At 36.2% G+C, this 25,683-nt stretch overlaps 1 long non-coding RNA gene across 1 annotated transcript in view; it reads left to right on the top strand.

The window, feature by feature from the left end:
• Nucleotides 1–2,470: 2,470 nt before the first annotated feature.
• LOC110345010 (uncharacterized) overlaps nt 2,471–25,683 on the top strand; it is a 38,591-nt gene continuing 15,378 nt past the window's right edge. The window contains exon 1 of the long non-coding RNA XR_002388032.2: nt 2,471–2,543. This is a non-coding gene — a long non-coding RNA (uncharacterized LOC110345010). The remainder of the gene's footprint in view (nt 2,544–25,683) is intronic.

The raw sequence follows: 25,683 nt of genomic DNA, 5'->3' as shown, positions 1-25,683 counted from the left end.
TTAATAATTTTGTCCTTTGTTTATTTTCTGTCATCCCAGTGCCTCTTCAGTCCTGCTGATTGAATGTTAGTTCCACTGGGGCGGGAATAGTGTATTGTTCATCATTGTCTTCTTAGGATTTAGAACAGTATCTGAAATGTAGTAGAAACTTAACTTTTTAGAAAGTAAGTGAATATATACTGTTCTGAGTAAATGTTGTTTAATTTATTTCAGGTATGAAGGTTAACCAAATATTTTCTTATAATATTATTAGGGGAAGATTTAATAACTAAATTTATATATAATTAATATACCAACTATTTGTAATAAATGTTTTTAAAGTATTGGAGTGTTTTAAAAAATGCTTCATTTTCCTGGTTTCCAATCTTATTAAAGCTGATTTTTAGGATACTTTCTCTTCAGAGATTTTTTTCCCAAGGGTAACTTTAGTTCTTCCTTTCAATGTGAGCACATTTAAATAGTTTATTGTTAAAATCTATTAGTGTTATTGTGGCATTAATGATCACTTTCAAAAATAGCTGATATTTTAACTAAAAATATGTGAAATTAGAATACACAGGTTTTTGTTTTCTGCGCTTCTGAGGCAAGCTTCAACATGATGTACCTCAGTATCAATATTTAAAAGCAGAAAGTTAATCAGATAAGAACATGTTTGGGAAATAAAAATAATCTTCGTGGAAATAGTGCTCCTCACTACAAAATTGCATTCATTAAATGTTTTATTTCACAGATTAATATATCAAATCAGTGTTCTTAGATTTTTTTTTTTCTCAGAAGAAATTCCAGAAGCAATTTAACTTCATTTTCAGGAATAAATAAGGGTGTTTAATTTCACACAGCCTCAGGGAATCACAAATTAAAACTTTCTACTAAAATGGATGCCATCTACTATTCATTATTTCAACAAACAAAACACTGCTGAAGTTGCAATCAGGGTAAGGGATATTGTAGTGCTTGAAACCTGGAAGGGTGAGAGGTCCTACTTTGTGTTCTTGTTCCTAAGCAGCCCATTTCACATCTTCCTCTGAGTTCTCCAGCACCCCACAGAGCTACTCTCTGTGGCAAAAAGCTTCATTAAGTAAATAGAGTCTCTGCATTTAGAAGCCATCTCAGGGAATTCAAAGTGCTCTGAGAGGGAAATTGGAACTATCAAGATTAAGGTATTAATGAAAAGTTCTGTTAAATTCCTGTTGGGATGCTAATTAATCTTCTAAAAATTGTTAATCAATTCAATTATATAACACACTTTAACACACAGTTACAGGAAAAGTAACAGGGTCTTTTATGCCCAGAGGCATGAAAAAGTTAAGGGAAATTGTCTAATGGGAAAATCATCCCTAAATAGCGTTTTAGCTTGATCTTCAATATTCACTTGTTCTATCCCACTTGATAAATTTGGGAAATCAATATTTTGTGCTCAGATGTTTGAAGAAATACTAGACATAGTAGGAGAAATGCAGGAAGTGGAATTATGACAACTGTTCCCTAATAGAATTGCTTACCTGAAGAGCAAAAGACAATCTTAGCACGAGTGTATGCATGCTGACACACATGCTGATAACTGTGGTTTGAGCAAGTAATCTGATAAATTTTTAATATTTGAAACCTAACCATAGGAATTGGAAGTATTGCACTGAAGGAGCTCCACTAAGTTTCTGTCGTTGTTAAAATATTTTGTTTGAGTCAGTAGGAATTTGAATCAGTTTAATTTTGTTAAATATTAAAATGTCAATCCATCTTTAGATTGTTTAATATACTGTCTGAAATGGTATATGAAATTATGTACTTAGTGCCTATAAAATATATGCCACTTGAGAAGTGTTAACATGAATGGCTATTTGTGGCAGTGCTTGCCTGTAATCTCAGCTACTTAAGAATCTGAGCCAATAGGATCCCAAATTCAAAGTCAGCCTGAGCAATTTATCAAACCCTGTTCCAAAATAAAAAGGGCTGGAGATACAGCTCAGTATACAGTGGGATCAATACCTAATACTGCAAAAGAAGAAAAAAAGTGAAGTACTATGTAAAGAAGCAGAAATAGATGACATAATTTAACACCAAAAGTGAGGTATAACCTTATGGGTCATTCAATGAGTATTACTTTTGCAGATTCTGATCCAGTAAGTCTAATTTGACCAGAGCAGCATTAGTTTCTAATTCAGTCCAGTCAGAGTTGAGAACCTTTGAGGTTATATATCAGCAACAGGTTTTATTTTCATAAATAATTTGAATAATCATTTTGGAAAGCTAAAATTTGATTACATTTTAATCTTGGGCCCATTTTCCTATTGTCCATCTATTCTGCCATGTGGTCTGTATATGTTGCCTAGTCTGGTCTTAAACTCAAGATTCTTCCACCTAAGCCTCCCAAGTAGTTTACAAGAATTCTCTAGCATGCCCGTCACATTTTCTAAGAAGAAAATTGGTGCTAATGATTCTGCTTCAATTTAATAAATATCTTTCTCCTAAAGTTGAAGACTGTTTCCGATAGGCTCCATGGAACCTTTATGAGATGAGACACCTTCATATTGGATGTCTTTTTGGTAAGTTTTAATATCTCAGTTTTATTGATTAATTCAAATGTTAATTGGATTTGCTGAAACCTGTAGTAATTATATGAACAAAAGAACCCAGTAACATCTGCTAATCTAGAGTAAGGGAGTGGAGCAAGGGAGACCAGTTAAACTGAGGACAAATAGGATAGATGAACAAAAGGACACTTGAAGGAAGTGGTTTATATAAAGTTATTGGTACTGGTGTATGTTAATGCAATATTGTCATACAAAATTGTTTTGTCAACTTGATATACTTTTTATAAAAGACAAGAAGTATCGTTTTAATGATCTCTAGAGCAGCAGTCCCTAAAGTATTTGGCACCTGGGACTGGTTTTATGGAAGACAGTTTTTCCACAGATGGAGTATTATAGTTTGGGGGCGTTCAGGATGAGTCAAAGTAGGGATTGATATCCCATGAGAATCTAATGCTACCACTGATCTGACAGAACACAGAGCTCAGGTGCTAATGTGATTGACGTGGAGTAGCTATAAATACATTTGAAGCTTTAGTCCTTGCATGCCACTCACTTCCTGCTGTGCAGCCCTGTTCCTAAAAGGCCAAAGACTAGTACCATTTTCTGACCTGGGATTTGGAGACCTCTGCTATAGAGGATTCTCCTGAAGCTTAGAGACAGATTTTCAGTTCTAGATTTCTTACTTCGCTCTCAAATGATTGAATTGCTTTGGGGCATACTGGAGTCCCTTAAGACAAATAGTTAATTGTAATCGTCCTTGAAGAATGACATTTATTTATTTATTGGTACTAGGGATTGAACTCCGTCTTCACACTGAGCTGTATCACCAAACATACCCCCACCATACACACACATTTTGAGACAGGGTCTTGCTAAGTTGGCCAGGCTGCAACTTGTGATCCTCCTGTCTCAGCCTCCTGGAGTGATAAGATGATAGACATGTGCCACCACACCTGGCTTGAAGAATGATTTTTGAATATTGATCTTCCCTGGAAGAAAATGAGACTTGTCTTTTTACTTATTGGAGTAGATAATTATGTGCTAGGGTTGCATCACAGTGGTTTTCCTAATAGTTTTCCCTTTTATTTTCTTATCTGATCATTTATTACTGATTTAAGGCCAACTTTACTTAAAACTTGAGTAGCATGGAGACATTCTTTGGCTTCAGTGAAATAAATTTAAGCAGAGCAAAATATTTTAAAAGGTGTGAGTTTAATCCCTAGGAATGAATCCTCAGGGATATTTAGGAATATGGTCCATCTGTAATGAGTGCATCAAATGTACTGTTGTTATACTATAAGGTGTTAAGTAGAGATAGATCATATGAGAAGGATGAAAAAATAGCAAATATTATAATTCAGTTTGTATTACAATTTTAGATCTCTAAATTTCTTGAATTTCTCTAATAAATACTTCATTTTCTTTGATAAATCACTTAAGGTTAGTGTCTCATTATCTTGATAAAAACTAGAGGAAATTCACAGCCTAAAGGGAAATTTCATTCTGAGACTAAATTAAGCAATATTCGATCAATCTAAATGAGAGTGAGTTCTATACCTCCTCACACATCCAATTTAAAAGTTTACTAATCAATATAATTATCTTCATTAAAAGGAAAACAATACCACATTTTCATTGACATGCTGTTTATTAAACTAACAAAAATGGAGTTGTCTTTGGTCTTAATTTCATAAAATGTTGCTTACCTTAACTTTTCTGCTCTGAATTGATTTCTACCTTTTTCTAAAGATTCATTATCAACTTTATTAAGCCTAAAATTGATTTCCTTTGGAAAACAAAGAATACATTATATTCTAGGTCTTCAGCTTAATTTATAAAGGAATAGATATTATCAGAATTGATAATTCTCCAATTGAAGCATATTGAACTGGCATAAAATTATTTCTGAAAGCAAAGGAATTTACCTGCAGCACTGTAATAAGATGTGAAATTAGCATTAAATATTTAGCCTTGAGATTCCATTGAATCTTGAGAAAGAATGTGAGCAATACAGTGTGTGTAGAGAACAAGAAGTAAGATACCTATATCTCTTAAAATCAAGATGCTTTTTTACTTTAGTTTTTGTGTATATAATTGTATTTATATTAAGGCAAATTATGAAGATGTAATCTATTATTCTTGATTCACTGTGGCTGGAAGTGGTCATGGTGACTATCTTTTACAAGGAAAAATTCCTGCATCAAAGGTATCCCCTCTTATCTAGGTTGCCAAAGTGTACTTTAAAAAATAACTTTGAATTCAGAACTCAGAGCAAGTGGGCTGCTATTGCTATGTTGTGATGTGTCTGTATCTGGACAGCTCAGTCCTAAATCATTCATTCCTTTTTTAAGCAACAGTGATAGTTGTAGTAGGACATAGTACTAGCACAGTACTAGCTACCATATAATAGTATAATAGTATACTACCATATAATAGTATCCTTAAAGGCTGTTTAGTCTGGAGCTAAAAAGAAGTTACCTTTTATTTTCATATCTTTTTTTTTTTTTTTTTTTCACTCTGGGCTTTCTCTTACATAATGGTTGCCATTACTTGTCTGCTTCAGCAGGCATTCTGAATGCCCTGCCCATATCCCCTAAGATTCTCTTACTATTTTCACATGTATCAGATTGACTTCACAGGGCCAGCAACTACATCTGTATTGAATAGCTACCTTTGATTTACCAACACTCATGTTAACCTCATATATAGGCAGGCAGGAAGTTCTTGGAAATTAATGTCTCCCAGGTGATGGACTGTAACCCCATGACCTATGGTGTAGATGTACAAATATTCAGGCTCCTCAGCCCTTTTGCTAGAATAATTTTAGAGCATCCTCTTGCTGTGCAACTAGAGTAGCTGTTTAATAATTTACCTGTTTGCCCCATTTTCCATTTCTGCATCACTTTCCTCTTTCTCTAAGGGTCACTCTTCCAAATAAACCATCTGTACTGTCTTTACCTCAGGGTTTGCTTTTAGGGGAAACTCAACTAATAAGTTTGTAATTTCCAAACAATCTAGGTAGAATCTTGGTTGTGACAGTGCAAGTCTACCAATACAAATAGTATGTAGTGTTTTTGTCTTGTTTTATTTTTCAAGCATGAAAGTTTATATACCTTAATGTATGATTGGCAGAATCCTTTAGAGTATATTTGATTGCAGAGATAACAGTAACATAATGTAACATAAATGTTCATATATATATGTATATATAAATTCATGCTCAGTGACTCAAATTCATGCAAATTTTGTATTGGATTAATTGGTTTCAATTTTAAATTACCAAATGACCTACCAAATTGTTAACTTTAAATAGTGTAAATAACTGGACGGCGTGCATAGGTGTGTCTTTTATTGAATATCTACTGTGTGCCAGGTGCTGTACCAGTCTTTGCAGATATAGCAATGACTAAAACTAATGATTGCTTTTTCTTCATTCTCTGCCTTCATGAAACTTGGCATTTGAGCTTATTTTGTTATTTCCAACAATAATGACTGCTATTCTTGCAAATATATGTTGTTCTTACAAATCTTGATAGTTTTTGTAAATCTTAATAATTATTAATAAGAGGTTATTGGGTTCACTCATTGTTTTTAATTTGTTTCCCTAATACTTGAATTGCAGTGCAAGAGTAGTCGTATACTTTCTCTGCTATGTTCTTCTATATTGATAACAGATTTCTTAGTTTGCTAGTTTTTAAATTTTTTATTTTTTGCTTTTCATCTTTAGTCATTCTTTTCTTTTAAGAATGACTTTTCATTCTTGTTGATATTATTTGTCTTAGCTCCTGTTATGGCATATAATATTTACATTAATTGGGGTTATTAGGTTCCTATAAATGGCATGTCTTTATTCTTATTTCCCCTTCCCCTCTTCCTCACCCCTCACTGTTATTCCCTTGGACCACTTCCGTATTGGCAAGAGATCCATCCCTTTCCCCCTTTCTATCTATCCTTTACATTTTCTCTGTTTGCATTTTGCCTCACTCAAATGAGAGATACCTTATAGTATTTAAGCTTGTGTGTCTGGTTTATTTCACTCAACATTACATTTTCTAAGTGCATCCATTTTCCTACAGATGTCTCAAATTTGTCATTCTTTATAGCTGGGTAGTATTCCACTATATATAAATACCACATTTTCTTTATCCTGTCATCTGTTGATGGGTATTCAGACTGCTTCCAGGATTTAGCCATTGTGAATTGTGCGGCTATAACATTGGTGTGCCTGTATCACTGTAGTATGATGACTTAAGTTCTTTGGGGAAGATACCTAGCAGGGCAATAGCTGGGTCATATGGAATTTCTAATTTCAATTCTTTAAGAAATCTTCAAGACAAATAATATCAACAAGAATGAAAAACAGGATAGGGGAACTAGAGGAGGAGGGAGGGATGGAGATTAAAAAAAGAAAGAAACATGCTGCAGTAGGTACATGTAATCATTCCCCAAGATGATTGTCAACTGCATGAACTGCAAACATGTACAAATAAAATAACATAAAAAAAAGACTTTATTATTGTGGAATTTTGTTTCAAAGTTTATTTTATTACCCTACTAGTGTCTTACTGAGATTAGTGTTTCTCAAAGTTTTCATATCTGTTTAGCCATATTTACACTTAAGATTTTTTAAACTTTTGATTAAGCACACAAATTTATTACAGTTTTGATTAATAACTGATCTGAAACACAATTCTTAATACTATTCAGAACAGTGTATGTGTTTGAAATTAATACCATGTTTAACTTTACATATTGTAACATTTTTCAGCTTAACTTAAAACAGTTCACTTAGTATTTTCTTTAAAATGCATAACATTCTTGCAGGTGGTTGCTGCCACCTTGTTGCATGTCAACATGTATTTATAAATGAGATTCCTGTGCATTCATTGATTGGAGAGCTTACCTGAAATCAGCATCTCACCAAAAAATTGAACAAGACTAGCAGAAAGTTTATATACATAGCATCTATTATTTGAAGGTTTTGAATTCATATATGTATATCCTTTGAAAAATAATTGTCATTATTTCCCTTTAATATTATTTGCACATACAGTAGAAATAGTGCTCAACGCTCTGTAGTTGATTTTTCTTTTGGCATTAACATTTTATTTTTCCTTTTGACAATGAACCCTCTCAGTACTTGGATTTCAGGTGAGGCTGACTGCTTCCCCCTTCAATAGTAGGAACACTATCTAAGAGTAGCCAAAAAGAGTAGTACACCCTTTTGTCAATAGCCCATTGGAGATTGATTCAGGGGTGGATGTGTGAATCATGCCAGGCCAGTCAAGGCCAATAAACTGGCTAGAATTATGGGAAAGAGGCATTTTCTTTCTGCTAGGATTGGTACGCAATTTCCTGGTAGTTTGTATACCTGGAGCCAGGAGTAGTTATCATTGTGAGTTGGAAAAAGCTTACATAAGAACAAAGCCTGTAAAGGGAAGAAAAGCAGGGATGGAGAGAGACAGAATCCTAATGACAAAGTGTGAATATATGGATCCAGTGGTGCCAGGAGATCCACCCCTGCACGCTTGCTTATGGAAACTATTAAGTTCCAGCTGCTCTACCAATACTCTCCTGGCACCATTTCACATTTTTTTTCACTCACTATGTTAAGGTTTTCTTTGCTATAGAGTGGTGAATGCCCGATGTTGTTGAATTCATAACTGTAGTTAGATGCTCAAAGGAGAGCACAACCACTGAAATCTAAGTATTATCTACATCTACAATCATTATCCAAATCTACACTCATAAAGAACTATTGTGCTTTAAGGTATATTTTTTGTTCAACAAATATTTGCTATGCTCCTGCCAACATGGGGGATAGAGTAGGGAGCAATACAGAAAAAACAAATCCCTGAACTCTTGGAGCTAACATTCTTGTATTATCCTGTAGGCTTAATAACCAGAATCTAGCCATTTCTGGGCAAGATGGTACTTGAGACATCATTCTTCTGCCTAAAAGCCTATAATGGTTTCCCATTGTACTTAAAGAAAATCTGAATGCCCTAACACCCTTTTCAGCCTCAATGACAAGATCTGGCCCATGCTTACTTGTCGGAAACCTTATGTAAGACTTATATCCCCAATTTACACCAGCTTACACCAATCACATGACTATTCTACCCTCTCCTCTACAGTCTATCACATATTTTCACAACTCCCCTCTGTCTTGACTCTCTTCTCCTTGCTCCCTGTAGTTCACATGATCACAGCATATATGGTACTTATTCAGAGAGATCTTTCCTACCCATTCCATCTAAAGTGGGTGTTCTTAATGGCTCTTAACCCTGCTTTTTCCATAGCAATTGTTATTTATAATATATATTTAACATTTTTGGTATTTACAACCTTCTACCACTGTAAGCTCTGAGGTCACAGACTATATCTGTTTTGTTTACCACCAAATCACTCAGTGCCTGGCATAGTGCCTAGTACATTGTATAGACTTAAATACATCTGTTGACCAACTCTGGTTGTCTTTAGAGGTATCCTTGACTTTCTCAACCTTTTTTTGTTTTTGTTTTTTTGAATCTCAGGCCTTTCAAGTTAAAGGCCTTTCTTTTTTAGCTGCCTGTAGTAGGGATCATGCTGATGTAGCAGTCATCATCTATTTATGAACAGATTAGGCTTCAGGCACCAAAGTTGGAAAGTGACTTACAGAAACCTGATGAGATAACCGGAACCAAAACAGCACCTGGTCTTTTGTGAATCCCAAGCCTGACTGTGGGCAGAAGAACCTTAGGCAGCAACATGAAAGCCAGTAGGACTAAGAATCTAGGCAAGTGTGTGTTTCTAAGCTTGTTTTTTTGAAGTGTGCTGTGCATGTGAGCTGGAGATGGTTTTATAGTGAAGCTCTGTATTGGCTTTCATACTGACTACCTACCATACAGAATGGCTGTAATACCTGGGAAAGACTGACCCCCAGGTAGGAGAATCAGTATAACTAACTGTGTAGTGCTAGGAGAATAACAGGAAGGGAAAATGATGTTCTGACCTATTTCCATCATTCTGGTTCTTCCGTGCACTTAGATGGAATGTAAACAGTTCCTTCTGTAATCTATTCTAGTGCCTTTTAGACTTCAAACCTTCTTAGATTCAAGAAAGTAATTTTTCTTTCCAATATTTTACTATGAAAATTTTCATAAATGTAAACTTGAAATAATTTTACTGTGAACACCTAAATATCTCACCCCAGATTCTATCACCTTTATTTCTTTAGCTCTTTTTCTATTCATTACTACATTTTAGTTTGTTTTTTTCTTTTTTTAAGAGTTAGGGTCTCACTGTGTTGCCAAGGCTGACCCCAGATTCTTCAGTTCTATAAATGTTCCTGCCTCAGCCTTACTTGGTACTGGGACTGCAGGCATGCACCACTGCACATGGCCTTATGTCCTATTTTTATGCATTTACGATGAAAATAAATTGGTTACATTAATAAATTTCCCCATAAATATGTACTTCAGGACTCATTAAAAAGAATGCAATATTTTTTGTTCTGAGGTAAATTTTATGTATAATAAATGCTCAAATCTTTAGTATACATTTATTAAGTGACAACAAATGAATATACCTATATAGTCCCAGCCCTATGCCAATAGAAACATTATCCATTATTCTAGTAAATTCCTTTTCTCACTTTTCTCAGTCAGTCTCTGCCCCAACCTCTCTGAAGGCCAAGGCTGTGCTTTGGGGTTTTTTAGCCATAATTCCAGGGTACTGATTACCAGATAGTATATTAAGGTGACTTCAAATAATCGTTCTTTAGTAATCTTTTCTTATAAAATCTATTCTTCAAATAGAATTCTGTTTCTAAAATCCAAACTCAACCAAACCTCGAAAGAAAGAAGTTGGCTCAACAAAGCCAGGGGCAGCTTCATAAAGACCTTCTCTGGTTAGTGCCTGGTGTTAGGTTATCTAATTTACATTCCTGTGGTGCACCAGATACAAAACAAAAATGGGGTCCTTGGTCATAGGGTCACACTAATAGAAAGAAAGCAGAATTTCCATGGTTATCACCTCCTCTCTCAGGTTGTTCAGGCCTCTTAAATTCTTACCAGTTCTTTCAGGATCTACATATGTTTCACATAAGTTTGCTCACAGCCCAAATCATCCCTCCGTATTAACACTTACTCCTCACCCCTCACTCGACTCTATACTCTGAAAGTTTGTATTAACCTGAAGCATGTTTAGTCTCTTTTATAAATAGAAGTTTGGTGGCTAGGTCTCACTTGTCCTATAGGTATGCTCAGACATGTCTGAATTTTCAGTGAGTTCACAGCTTTGCTTAATCTTGGTATCCTTACTACTGTTACAATTGGCATCCTTGGAAACTAAACCATTGATAAAAGCTACATCTTTTTTTTCTAGCTTTCACTCTTTTGCTGGAAAACACCTTATATTTTATGTCAACCTTTAGCTTTCATACAAATTTTTCAGTGCAGACTTTAAACATTGACACACCCAAACTATCTGTGTACACTGAGTTGGGACTCTTCTTAAGCATCTTATCAGCAATGGTTTTGAAATAATCCTGGGTTAGCACCAACAGCCAGTCAAAAATTTAGCTTTAACTGGGCGTGGTGGTGCATGACTATAATTCTAGCTATTTGAGAAGTTGAGGCAGCAGGATTGCAAGTTCAAGGCCATCCTGGGCAGTTGAGCAAGATTTTATTTAAAGATAAAAAAGAGCTGGAATGTAACTTAGTGGTAGAAAATGCACCTAGCATGTGCAAGGCCCTGCATTCAATCCCCAGTAAAAACAACAAAATAGCCTCACTTATGTCTTTGGTTTTATCTAAGCACTAGTATTTATTTACATATTTGAGTAACTTTCTATATTTTATCCTTATATGTTCTGGGGTTTTTTTTTTGGTGCCAGCGATTGAACTCGGGACCTTGAGCTTTCAAGGCAGGTGGCGGAACCACTGAGCTAAATCCCAGCCCTGTTTTATCCTTATTTGCGAAATGAATTTACAATAGAAAAATGAAAGAGCTGGTAAAATACAAACGCTTAAACAGCTTAACAATAAATTTGTGGGGCAAAGACTAAAATGAGCTGAAAACAGCAATTTGTCAATCTCAATCAAAGGTTAATTAGACGTAAGCAGCTTACCCATAAAGTATATTGAAAGAAGAAAGAACATATATAGAAAGCTTTACAAATATACCATCAAAGATTAGGTCTAAAAGGTTGAGATATGATATCATGTTATCATAGGAGATGATAACATGTTTTGCTCTCTAAGAAGAAAATTCATGCCGAGGATTTAGCTCAGTGGTTTCACTGCCTGCTGTGCAAGCGCAAGGACCTGAGTTCGATCCCTGGTACAAAAAAAAAAAAGAAAATTCATTATTAAAATATTTTATTGCAGTGTAATTTACCTGTTACTATTTATCACAATTTATAGTGAAATACTGTGAATGTTTATCCTGTGGAGATTTTTCCAACCACACTATATAATCTCTGAGATTTATTTTTTAACCACTCTTTCATGAGAAATTAGCAAAATGACTAGCACTTAGATGAGGTCAATAAATGTGTTAAATGTATTAATGAATTGTGTGAATATTCCTATAGAAAAATCTACCCTTGTTGAGTTGAAAAATATGCATATTTTAAATATTGACAGATATAGCCAAATAGCTCTTCAGAAAAGCATAAATTTCATTCTTGTATTGAAAACATTTAAAAAGGATGTAGCTTTGTTTTCTTGTGAATAAATTAATATGCAACTATATTTAAAATACAGTAGACCTTTGACTTATGAACTTGATTGTTTCCTGAGGGCTGGTTGTAACTCAAGTTGGTTGTAAGTCAATACAGCTGAGATCTGGATGTTTACCTGGGTACACACTATAGATAACAAAAGGCAGATGAGTCTTCCATTAACCTAATTAACCCAAGTTGTTTGTATGTCAGGCAGGTTGTAACTTGAGGGTCCACTGTATCTGTTCTGTTGTATTCTAAATGTTCAGAGAAAGAACATATTGACTCCTTCAGGAAACATATATTATATAAGAAATTATGTTTTAAGATTTTGAAATTGTTGCTTCTTAAAAGTTGATAATGTGGTTTCTTTGAGGAAGTGACAAAAAACAAACATACATGTGAATGTTGGTGTGGTAAAAAAACATAAGAAAGTACTTTAAAGAAAAGAGCAAGTGAAAATATATAACATAACAATGAAAATCCAGATATTCAATAATATAACTGAGATTAAGTAAATTACATATATCCATGCTTTGAATATTATGGAATCTTTCAAGGAATGAGGTGACTCTGTAGCTATAAAGATAGGTACTATGTACCTGAGGAGCCAACACTGGCATACAATCCTGCTTTCTCAAAACACAGTCAGTAGGGGTATGTGTGTGCACCCATGTGTCCATGCATCTATGCAAACACAGAAAATGTCTGAGGGGATACCAAAATATTAACTGGGGAGTGAATTGGGATATGGAGATTTTTAATTCAATACATTTCAATTTAAATTGATTTTTTTTTAAAAGAAAGCCAACCTATATAAATTTTGTAAGGATTTTTTTTTAAAAAAAACAGAAGAATACACTATGGGGAAGCATAGTGTGTTGATTTTAAAGTGCATTTGTTAATTTGCAGGAAGCTTTAGGACATTTCTTACAGCAATGCTTTACTTACAAAATATGTTTTGTTAGATTGGTGATTTTCTAACGTTTTCAAAGCTACAGAGCCAAATATTTACATTCAATCTTAGGCAGAATCCTTATATATGAATACAATGAAAGCAGAGTTGCTTGGTGGAGGCTGGGAGTAAGGGGCTCTTCTCTGTATTTCCCTCCCCTCATAATCTTTTGACAGCCCCTAAGGCTCTCCTGAACACAGTTTGAAATACACTGGTCTCTTCCTGGGATGCTTTTGATTTAGTCCTTCCTGAAGGTCAGAGGGATATACCAACCCTGTGATTCTAAAGCACAGAGAATAAAGAATGCCTACAGGTAACCCCTGAATTCCCTCTTGCCTTACAGAAAACATGTTTAGAGCTGGATACATTCATGTCATGTAAGAGATTTCCAGATGTACAAAAGAGGAGGAATAGTTTATTTTGCATTTCTTGGTTTTGGAGTCTTACATTTTTACTTCTTAAAATCCATGCTTTATGATCTATGTTCTGAAAATGACTAAAACAGTTTTGTTAACATAATGTTTATATGTCCTAAATATGGTTGCTCTATTGTATATAATGAGACATGGCTTTTTTGAAAATTTACTTTTTCATTTATTCGAAATATGCCTTTTTCAGGTCTGAGCAACTGAACGAAGAAATACATTTTTAAAAAGCATAGCAGTATTTAATAGTGAAATCTAGACCAAGAATTATTCCTCTTTTAGGATGTGCAAGCCCGTTTCATGCTTGATATTAGATTGCTGGGATTTTTTTTTTTGCAGTATTAAAAAACAGTTTCTTAATTTAACTTGTTAGTATAATCATAAAAGTTTTAATATAAACATGTTAATATATTGAAAATTAATAAAACATGGATCATAGATTTTGCTCACATAAATCTAAATTTCTGCCTGTGCTTCAAATGGTTTTATTTTTATTTTTAATTTGTGTGTGTGTGACTAGTATGATAGAAATTTAAAAACTGTATTTGAAAAGATATCTCTTCCCCACAAGGTGGTACTGTGGTTCTTTTACTCTTCCACAAACCTGTACACATAACTGCTATTTCTCCACTTGTCTTCCTTCCCCCACCTTTTACAGGTGTTGTTCAATTAGATTCTAATAAAAATGAAAAATAATTTCAAAGGAAACCTGATACTTTCAGGTTTGAGGTAACCTGCAAGCAACTAAAAATTCTTTATTTAGCCATCTTTACAAGAGTTCCCTGCCTCTGCTCAACTTTTTTTTAAGTTCTTGTACCAACTTTGGTTATAGTTTATGACATTTTATATATACTCTGCAATACATATACAATGATAGTGTCTATGGTTGTAGTTTTTATTGTTATAAAGAAATAACATTATTAGACATCTTAAATGTTTCAGTAAATGAATACACATGCGGCTCATCTTTAGGCAATTCAACTTTATGGTTTTCTAATGTTCTCTCTTCTAACTAACTTTCATAATTAAGAACTTGACCCAAACCTCAATTCTGTTGGTAAAAATTAAATTGATTAGACTTTGTGCTATTAATATTTTTACTGTTATCCTTCAGTTTATTTAAGGATTTTTAGAATGTTCATATTTGAGTATGGAACACCATATACGAATTTGTTTTTCTCTACCAAGAACCAGGACGCTTAATTGGAAGACTGGGTTTCAGTCTTAGCCTCCAGCTCAGCGTGCTCGTCTCCGGGACCTACATTTGTCAAACTTTTGCCTAAGATTCTGGACCTGGTGTCGGAGACTGCGGTGAAGAAGCCTTTGTGGCTCCTGCCTTTGGGGCTGAGGTGGTCTCGGGTCCGGTGTAGCAGAAATTTAATGGTTTGAAGTGGGGTGAGGGGATGCGTGTCCTGAGACAGCGTTTGCACAGTAAGCAGAGCTTTCTTGACTGCTGTTTATTTCAGGGAGTTCCGCGGAGGGGCTGATAAGAGATGACCGGAGGATTGATTACCTTCGGGAGCCCAGGGTCTAGGGAATGGAAATAACCTCTAATGAATTCGTTGGTCGCAACCACGAACATGAGAGGAAAAGGAAAGATGAAAGAAAAAAAAGTTTCTACGAGAGATTGGGATTCTGAGAGGGATTGGGGAGACAAAACCAAGGGAAAATACAAGATCAACAACGACAGCAAAAGCCAACGAAGAGAGAAGGCAGAAAAGAAGCAGAATGGAAGGAAGACGTAGGAGCCCTGGGTGGCCGAGGCCAGGAACCAGTCCTTTGCTTTCAGCCTGTCCCGGCGCCCGCGGAAGCTTCTTTTCAGGCGGCTTAGCGGGTGGGAAAACCTCGACCGCAGAGTTGGGTACCTGCCCAGGGTCACTGAGCTAAGTGCCAGAGGCGGAGTCCTCCTCGGCCTGATCAGGCTCCGGCCAGGGCTTGCCTGCCGCGGTAGGGAGGACGCGCCGCGCGGGCGGAGGCGGCGGCTGGGCCGGGCGCACTCAGGAACGCGGAGAGTATTCCTCTCCTGCCTGAGAGCTGTATCCGGCAGGTCGCTACCCAGGCCCGTTGGAAGGGGAGCGAGGGCGCAGAGGCGCTAGGGCCCCAGCGAGGCGAGAGGCCCCCATCCCTGGTCCCCCAGGCTCTTGCAGCGCCACGCTGGGGTCTCCCGGGGCGCACAATGCTAGTCCTGCCCCCGCCCCTAGGCTTGTGGGCCTGGGCTGCACTGAGCTAACCGCAGGTCCCAGGCTCAGGCGCTGGCGGGAACGATGTTCCCCAGTGCCTGGGCTTGGGTGCTGCTGCAGTGCATCCTGCCTGTGAGGAGGCAGACTCCCACGAGGCTGAGGCTGGGGTATTTACAAACCTCACGGTAACCTACACAACATACACAAATGCATGAGGCTAGAAGCGTGTGTATCCGTGGGAGGTAAAAAGAAAACTATCACAGGGAACAATAATGCTCGGTCTATATTGTAAATCGATGCAGTTTGATATTATGAGCACCCTCTTCGATGAATAGCTCCTGCCAATCCTTAGTGATTATTTAATGATTATTAATTGACGAGACACCTTTCACCTGAAAATGGCGTGTCTGCATTGTCTTTCTTCTCAGAGAACTGCGAATTAAAGTTTCTTTGTTAGGGAGAACAAAGAAAAATCCAAACTATTTTAAGGAGGCTTTAGCATTTGACTTGGCAAACCATTTTGCTAGAGATCAACCTTCGCTCTTTGACTCGCCCCCTCTCTGTCACAGTCTCAGCAGGTTTGTCTTTGGAACAATGCTGGTGCTCCTGGTGGGTTTGGCGGCCCCCTCTTCTAGAGATTAGAAATTTATAGTTAAGGAAAAAGTTGGAAGTCTTGTACTACAACCTCTCACGTTCACATTGGAGGTTACTGAGGCCCGGAAAAGTTAAGGACTCCTTGCAAGTGTGGGCCTAAACTGGAATCAGACACCAGACCTGGTTCTGGCGCGCTGCGTTGGTTGCAGCACCTCCCTTCTTGAGGTCCTCTACCCTGCACTCATCCTCCCTCTTGGGATCTCAGTAAGAACTCTCATCTTGAAAGTTTGTCAAGAAGGAAACATCTTTCTCCTTTTCATTTTAAAAATTATTTTCTCTTGCTGTCAGATTCATTCTGACATAGATCAGGAGTGGAAAAGTGTGTGATATAGAATAGAGTCATTAGTAAATCCATCTCGTTTTTTGTTTCATTTGACAGCAACACATTAAATTAATCCCTGTCCAAAAGAATCACATTAAGGGAGCTGTCAATGCTAATCCTCAGCTCATTGTTGCTACCTAGCTCAGGGCTGACTTTAATAGGTCGTGCTGACATTTGTTTCTTCAGAGGCACATCGGTAACTTCATCCAGACCCAAATATATTCTCTTCAAAAAAGTTAAGGCACCAGCAAATTTTACAGACCCTAGACTTCTAGCTTTAGAATTTGAGTTCTTGTTGGAAACACTGATTTTCATTTACACCATTAGCTGACTGAAGTTGTTTATAAATAACAATACAAAGCAGCTTCTTTGAGAGGAAAACTTTTTTTTTAAAAAAGTAGGGTGATATTGCTATAGTTTGTGTACTTTTCAGCCTCTTATATTAGCTATCATTTTTGTCCACAGACTTGATTATGTACAAGACTTAAGAAAGAAGTAGAAAAAATGAAGTGGTTGAAGAGAGAACAGATTATGTAGACAAATGAAAGAAAAGGAGAAGAGTCAGGGATGAGAAAACCTGGAAAATATAAATAAAGATCTATAAAAGTTATAGAGAAAAAGGGAATTTCTGGCAAATCCAAGCAGTAATTAGTATAAAAGGAATTTAGACGGTACAGAAACTAGCAAAACATACAATAAGATTAAAAATCCTTTTAACGAACATTTGTAAACTATGATAATAAAATGTCTTTAAATATAATCTCCTGGTCTCTTCTCAGTTCCACCTCTACCCCTGCACATTGATATGGATTATCCAGTTTTGTGCTTATGACATTTATGGATTCCAGATCTGACAATCATATATAACCTTTGTCTGGGCAGCTAAAAGAAAGCAGAGGATGGATCCGATCTTAAATTATTTAATTTGTTCTTAAAATATGCTTCCCACCTGGTTATTCTTATTTTCATAGATATTTGGCAAGGTTTAGAAGACATAATGGGAGCTAAAAATTTAGATATGATCATTCATTATTTAACAAACTTATATTGAGTAACTAGTGTACATATACAATGGACTTGCTACACCCATGCATACCAGAATGAGTATATATAATATATATGCTGTTTTTACTGATTAAACCATGCTTTATTCATGTTGCAAAGTGATACTGTTAACCTTTTTGTCAAGTGAAAACTCACCTTTGCTCCAATTTTCTCCCCCTGAAAAATCTGTATTTCAAGTAAACGTGGTATAATTGTACTTTTACTCTCAGGATTTTAGCTATTTTAATTTTGTTTTTCTTTTATTACAGTTTTCATCTCTTTTTACTCCTTTTATCTCCTGAGAGTCATTGCTGGACTATGAGGGAGGAAAAATTTCTTTTACTTATATTATGTTCATGGCTGAGGACCCTGAACAAAAGACAGATTAACAAGAGAAGACCATACAAATTTATTTAATATAAGTTTTACATGAGATGGGAACCTTCAGAGGAAATGAAGACCTGAAGAAATAGTTACATTTGAGTGTTTTGCTTGAGCAAGAGTATTCAGTTGTGGAGAAACATGACAGGACCAAGAGGATATTAGCTAAATGTAACAAGCTTGGAGAAACTTCACAAAGCCTCGTTGTTCAGGTTCCTCTTTGTATCCATCTTTGGAGACAAGGACCTCCTTTCCTTTGGATTCAAGGAGGGTACTTGTCACAAGGGGAGGCCATAAAAATCATTTTAGGTTGTATGACTTGCTTTAGGGGAGAAGCTCAGCGAAACCTTCCTGTTTCTGTTGTTTTCTCAAATCTTTTCAACATATAATATTCCTTCAATTTAAAATATACCAGAGTTCCAGGTTAAAATACTCCAAAGTTCCATATTTTGTGGCAGCAAGTCCAGAAACCTATTTGACACAACTGATTCTGTAGTTACTTTTATACAATTTCTACAAAACACATTTTCACTAAGATACCTATTGAAGGCTATTTCATTTACTTTCATGATTGAGTAACTGTTTTATTCAGAAGAAAGAGGCTAGGGTTTTTGCCGTACAAACTAAGACTAAAAGATCAGTGAGAAAAGAATTATATATGCATTCAGATGCTTCAGATAAATGCCATGAGTCTGAGGAAGAAAAACTTATGTTATATTGCATCAGTGGACTAAGACCCAGTTGACATTTTAGAAATTGTTGGGTTAAGCAGATGTGAATGGAATGCTAAAACCCCAGCGACTCTAAACTGAATGATACTGGTACTCACTGCAATGTCTTGTACACAGTAGGCATTCAGTAAATAGCCTTTAAATCAATAATGAATACATGTATAGTGCATGCAAGGGGAGGGAATGTAGGATGGAATGAGTACAGACAGGAAACAAAAAGGAGATGACCAGAGGAGGCAGCAGAATTGAACATTGTTAGTTGTAGAAGTGGGTGTAGTGTGTGGTATACTGTAGGTTTGAAATGACTGAGGGGCTCGCTCTGTGTGAATCACGATAGAGAATAAGGCCATCAGACAATAATGCAGCAGATATATGGATATTTCTCCTTCAGAAATGAATTCATATGCACTGTTCACTGTAATCACAGACAAGAGCTTTGCCTTCAAGAAATATGTATTTCAAAGGAAAAACATGTTCATGTTTAGGTAATTTAAACACCCTCCCATAGAAAGGAATGTATGTGGAAGTTCTTGGTTCAGCCCTCAAGAAAAGCAATAATTCACATCACTCTATGTAATGATACTGTGTCGGGAAGTAGCTTTCAGTAATGGAACTTCTGGATGTACTGCATGGTTTCCCTTCATGCACTGGGGAAAGACTCCTCCTCTTCTCCTTCCTGCTGGGCACAGAAAATATTAGTGCCCTAATGGCAAACTGCTGGTTGTGAAGGCACCATTGGCAGAGACTGGAACAAGGGTTGAGGTGGGATTATTTTGGTGATGGTAGCAAAGGCAGTGGAGTCAGGAGCTGTGGAAAAGCATTCTGTGGAGTAGACCTATAGTGACAGCCTAGAGCCTCAGGCTACGTCCTTACACATCATCCCTTGCACCAATCCCTCTACTGTTGTTTTTTTCACTGGCCCAGGGGTTGGTTGGCTACTTTCCTTTTCCACACCTGTTTCCTGTGGTTTCGTCTGGGGTTTTCTTCATTCTGTGGAACAGAGCCCGATTCACTGTTTTTGCCCTGTTTGAGCGTGAGGCAAACAACATTTCTGATTTTAAAGAAGAATCATATTTATTGGTAGTGATGGGGGTGTGGTGAAGAAATATAAGTGAAAAGGTAACATTATTTTCTTTTTCTTTCTTTCTTTCTTTCTTTCCTCTTTCCTTCTTTCAAGATGGTCTTGCTATGTAGTTCAGGCTGGTCTTGAACTCATTATGTAGCCTAGGCTGGGCTCAAACTCACAGCAATCCTCCTGCCTCAGCTTCCCAAGAGCTGGGACTATAGGTGTGTGCCACTGTGCCTAACTTTTCTTTTCATTTTTTATATGCTTAGACTTATATGAAAACACAAATATATCTAAAGGAGATGAACTTTGCCAGGTATGTAAAAGATGGAAACGAGAGGCACTGAAGTTTCAGACCCTATTTCTCTAGCCCATTGTCACAAGAGATGGAGGAGAAATCTGGGATGAACAAGGCCTCTGAGGGGATGGCAGAGTTTAGACAGGGACATGGGCACTGCTTTCCTTATCAAGGCTTCTCTTGGTTGGAGTAGGGTTGGGAAGAAGATAGCTCGAGCCTATGTCATTCTCTCAATTCTCATTTTTCACAGATTTTGAATACAGGACCCACCCCACCAGAGCAGGGAGCAGGGTGGGAGGTGTCATACACCCTCAGGATTATATGTACATGCTGATAATTTTCTTTTAATTACCAATGGCCTCTTACTATTGACGTGGCATAATTTTGTGATACTCCTGTTTGAGTTAGTGGACCAAGATATGGAATAGAAAGAAGACCCAAGGGGGAAATGAAAGAGATCTATTAACCTATATTCTTGTAGTTTTTTTCTTATTGCTTCTAAACCTATTTAAAAGACTGTAACTGACAACTATAACTCATTTCAAACTTAAATTATATCTGTGTAATTTAGGTTGAAAGCCCCTGGGCAGGTGTGGTACCTGTACTTGCCAGGGTACCAAGCATACTGAAGGCATTTAGCAAATAAGGATAATAACTTAAAGCAATGGGAACATTGGGTGTATGGGGAGATAAGAAACTGGAAGACTGTGGCCCAGTAATAATTAATAATGTCTCAGGAGGCAGTCCATGGATTTTGGATTTCAAATCCCCTTGTTCAATTTCTTGCTGGAGTGAATTCCACACACAAAAAGAATAATCTTTAATTTGATACTTAGTCACTTCAGTATCCTGTGCTGAGCTGGCTAAGATTGCATATTCTTATGAAAATATACTCAGTCATAATCAGTCAGATAATGTTGCTCCCCAGGGCTTCTAAATGCAAAGGCAAGAGATCATATATGCAGATATGTGACTTCAAAGTCATAGGCTCCTCTGAGTTCACATTCCTCATTTTTTTTTGGTTTTGGAATTGAAAGGAAAACAACATTGTGAAAACTTCTAATTAAATAATAATGAAATGAGGCCCAACACCCACAACTTAAGGCTTTACTAAGATGAATTCTTGACATTCATTTGTAATGGGCTGATTTTTTATTAGTACATACTTGCAATATACAATGATTATACTCGCTATGGAGAGTATGTGTACATAGCACATCTTAATTCCTTTTCATCCTCTTCCCCCTCTAGTCCCTCTTCCCCCTCCATTTCTTGGTCTCTTTGCCATTTGTAAAAGTTCTATCTCCCTGCTTCCTATGATCTATCTTTTAATTTATCTTTATTTATGAGTTTCTCATATAAGAGAAACTATCTGATAGTTAAGCCTGTGTGTCTGATTTATTTCACTTAACATTATGGTCTCAAGGTGCAACAATTTTTCAACAAATGACTCAAGTCCTTCTTTATGGCAGAGTAATACTCCAGTGTATGTAAATACCATATTTTCTTCATCCATTCATCTATTGGTGGACATGTGATCTCCTTCCATGATTTAGGTGTTATGACTTGTGCTGCTATAAACATGAGTGTGCATGTTCACTGTAATATGGTGTCTCTAACTCTTTTGGCAAGATACCTACAAGGGGAATAGCTGGATCAGTGGAATTATAGTTTTTTTGAGGATCTCCATAGTGATTTCCATTGCTCTTGTACTAGCTTACCTTTCTGCCAAAAATGTAGAAGGGTTCCTCCTCCGCCCCCAGCCTCACCAGCATTTGTTATTATTTGATTTCTTGATGATAGCCATTCTCTCTGCAGTAGGATGGACTCTCGGTGTTGTTTCAATTTGTATTTTTGGAATAGCCAGAGATGTCAAGCATTTCTTCATGTATTTATTGGCCTCCTTGTTCTAAGGAGTTATATTCATTTCAGTTGCTCATTTCTTATTGGGTCTTTTATTTAGGGTGGGTCTAATTTTTTTGAGTTCTCTATATATTCTAGATATTAGTCCTTTGTCTGAGGAATAGCTGCCACATTTTTTTTTTCATTCTGCAGGTTATCTCTTCACTTTTTTGGTTGTTTCTTTTGCTGTGCAGAAGCTTTTAAATTTGATATGATCCCATTTGTTGATTCTTGGTACTATTTCCTATGCAACTGGGGTTCTGTTAAGAATGTCCTTGCTTATGCCCACACCCATGTCGCCAAGAGTTTTACCCGTCTTATCTTCCAGCAGATTAAGTGGTTTTGTTTTAACATTTAGATAATTGATCCATTTCTATTTGATTTCATTACAGGGTGAGAGATACAGATCTAGATTCCTTCTTCTGCACAACCAGAACTCCCCATTTGTTAAAGAGGCTATCTTTCTTCCAGCATCAATTTTTGGTTCCTTTGTCAAAGATTAGATGGATGAATGTTCCAGGGGGTTGTTTTTGTATCCTTACTTCTATTCCGTTGATCCACATGGGTGTTTTTATGCCAGCATCATGCTGTTTTATTGCTGTAGCTTTATAATAGTTTTTTTTGTACCGGGTATTGAACTTGGGACCTTGTTCTTATGAGGCAGGCAGCCGAACCACTGAGCTAAATCCCTGACCTTCGTAGCTTTATAATATAACTTTGAAACCCAGGGTTGTGATGCCTTCTGCTTTGCTTTTGTCGCCCAGGATTGCTTTTGCTATTCTGGATGTCTTCTGGTTCTATATGAATTTTAGTGTTATTTTCTCTAGTTCTGTGAGGAATGCTGTTGGTATTTTGATTGAGACTGCATTAAATCTATATATCAGTTTGGAAAGTATGGCCATTTTGACAATATTGGTTCTGCCTCTCCAGAACAGGGGATATCTTTCAATTTTCAGATGTTCTCTTCTATCTCTTGTCTCAGAATACTGTAGTTTTAATTGTAGAGGTCTTTCACTTCCTTGGTCAGGTTAATTCCTAAGTATTTAATTTTTGTGCTATTTTGAATGGTATTGTTTTCCTAATATCTTTAGTGTTGAGTTCATTATTGGTATACAAAAATGGTATTGAATTTGTGTGATTTTTAAAAATCCTGATACAATGATGAATTTGATTATTAATTCTAGGAGTCTTTTGGTAGATAGTTGTCATTCTTCTTTCTTTTATGTATTCCTTATATTTTTTTCTCTTGCCCGATTGCCCTGGCTAGTGTTTTGAGTACTGTGTTGAACAGAAGTGGTGATAGTGGACATCTTTGTTTTGTTCTTGATCTTAAAAGGAAAAGTGCTTTCCCTCATGTAGTAAGATGCTGGGAGTAGATTTGTCATAAATAGCTTTCCTCAGATTGAGAGGTCCTTCTCTACCTACTTTCTTCAAGCTTTTTCTTTTTCTTTTTTAATCATGAATGAATGTTAGATTGTGTCAAAGGATATTTCTGCATCTATTGAGATAATTATATGAGTTTTGTCCTTGCTTCTGTTTATGTGATATATTCCACTTACTGGTTTGCATAGTTGAACTATCTTTACATCCTTTGGGTGAAGTCGACTCAGTCATGGTGAATGATCTTTGTGATGATTTGTTGTATTCTCTTTGCCAGTATCTTCTTAATTTTTTTTGCATCTATGTTCATTAAAGAAATTGGCCTGTAGTTTTCTTTTTTAGTTGGGTCTTTGTCTGGCTTTGAAGTCAGGGTAATGTTAGCTTCCAGGAATGATTCTGGGAATGCTTCTTCTCTTTCAATTTTATTAAAGAGTTTGAGAATTTTTGGCATTAGATCTTCCCTGAAGTTCTTTTAAAATTCAGTGGTAAATCCTTTGGGTCCTGGGCTTTTCTCCGATGGCAGGCTTTTTACTACTGCTTCAGTTTCATTTCAGGCTATTGAATTATTCAGGGTTTTTATATCATCTCCATTCAATTTCAATAGTTCATATATATCTAGTAATATATCCATTTCTTTTGAACTCTCCAATTTATTAGAATAGAGGTCTTCTAAGTAGTTATTAATAATCTTCTGGATTTCAGTGGTGTTTGCTGTAATTTTACCTTTTTTATTTCTAATAGCATTGATTTGGGTCTTTTCTTTCCTTTTTTGGGGGGGGGTGTAATATTGGCTAGGGGTTTTTCTATTTTGTTTATCCATTAACCAAGTCTTCAATTCACTGAGTCTTTGTATTTTGTTTTTAGTCTCAATTTCTTTAATTTCTGCTCTGATCTTTATAATTTCCTTCCTTGTACTAGCTTTGGATTTGGATTTTTCTTGTTTTTTTAGGACTTGCAGTACATCATTAGGTTATTTATTTGGGCTCACTCTGCTGGTATGAGCATTCATAGCTATAAACTCCTCTTTTAAGACTACTTTGATTGTGTCCCACAGGTTCTGGTATGTGTTACCTTCATGTGCTGCCGAGTGTGCATTCTGTTGTCAAGTGGAAAACTCTGTAGATATCTATTAAGTCCATTTGTTTGAAGGTGTGGTTCAACTCTGATATTTCTTTGTTGTGTTTTTTTGTCTAATTGACCTATCGATTTGTGATAGTGGGGTACTGAGGTCTCCCTCTATAATTGTGTTGATACTTAGCTCATCTTTTATATCTGCTCATGTTTATTTTATGAAGTTGGGTGTGTCAGTGTTCAATACATATTTACTTATAATTGTTATCTCCTCTTGTCAAATTGCTCCCTTAACCAATGTGTAGTGCCTTTCTTTGTCTCTTCTGATAAGTTTTGACTTGAAGTCCACTTTGTTTGAAAATAGGATATCTACTTCTGCTTGCTTTCAATCACATTGCGTGAAATATTGTTTTCCCCATCATTTGATTTTTAGTCTACAAATGTCTTTTTTGATTAATTATATTTCTTTTATATAGCATACTATTTTTTAATCCAATACACCAATCTGTCTTTTGATTGGGGTTGTTGAGACCATTGACACTGAGAGATATCACTGAAAGTTATTACTGCTATTATATAATTTTTCTGTTGCTCATTCCTTTTTTTCCTTCTTCTGTTTAACTGCCCACCTTCCCTGCTATATTCATTCCATTAGACTTCTTGGCATTGTTGGTTTCATTGTCTCTTTTAATGGTATACTGTAGAATTTTTTTAGATCACTGGTTTGGTGGTTATGAATTTCTTAAGATGCTCTTTGTCATGGAAAGACCTTATTTCTCCATCAATTTTGAAAGATTATATGTAGGATATATAAGTCTGTGTTGGGAGTTGTTTTCTTTTAGGGCTTGAAACATTTCATGGTCTCCTGGCTTTTTAGGTTTGTGTTGAGAAGTCTGCTGTAATTCTAATGGATTTAACTTTGTAAGTGATTTGTTGCTTTTCTCTAACCTTTTTAAAGATTCTGTCCTTGTGTTGGACTTCTGGGATTTTGACTGTGATGCATCATGGAGTTCTTTTCTGATTGTGGCTATTCGGGG

Source organism: Heterocephalus glaber, unplaced genomic scaffold (genome assembly GCF_053883595.1).
Source record: "Heterocephalus glaber isolate CG9 unplaced genomic scaffold, H.glaber_assembly_v1.0 deba00001523, whole genome shotgun sequence".
NCBI lineage: Eukaryota > Metazoa > Chordata > Mammalia > Rodentia > Bathyergidae > Heterocephalus > Heterocephalus glaber.
Note: the sequence above shows the minus strand (reverse complement) of the source record. Positions and strands in the feature narration are given on the sequence as shown.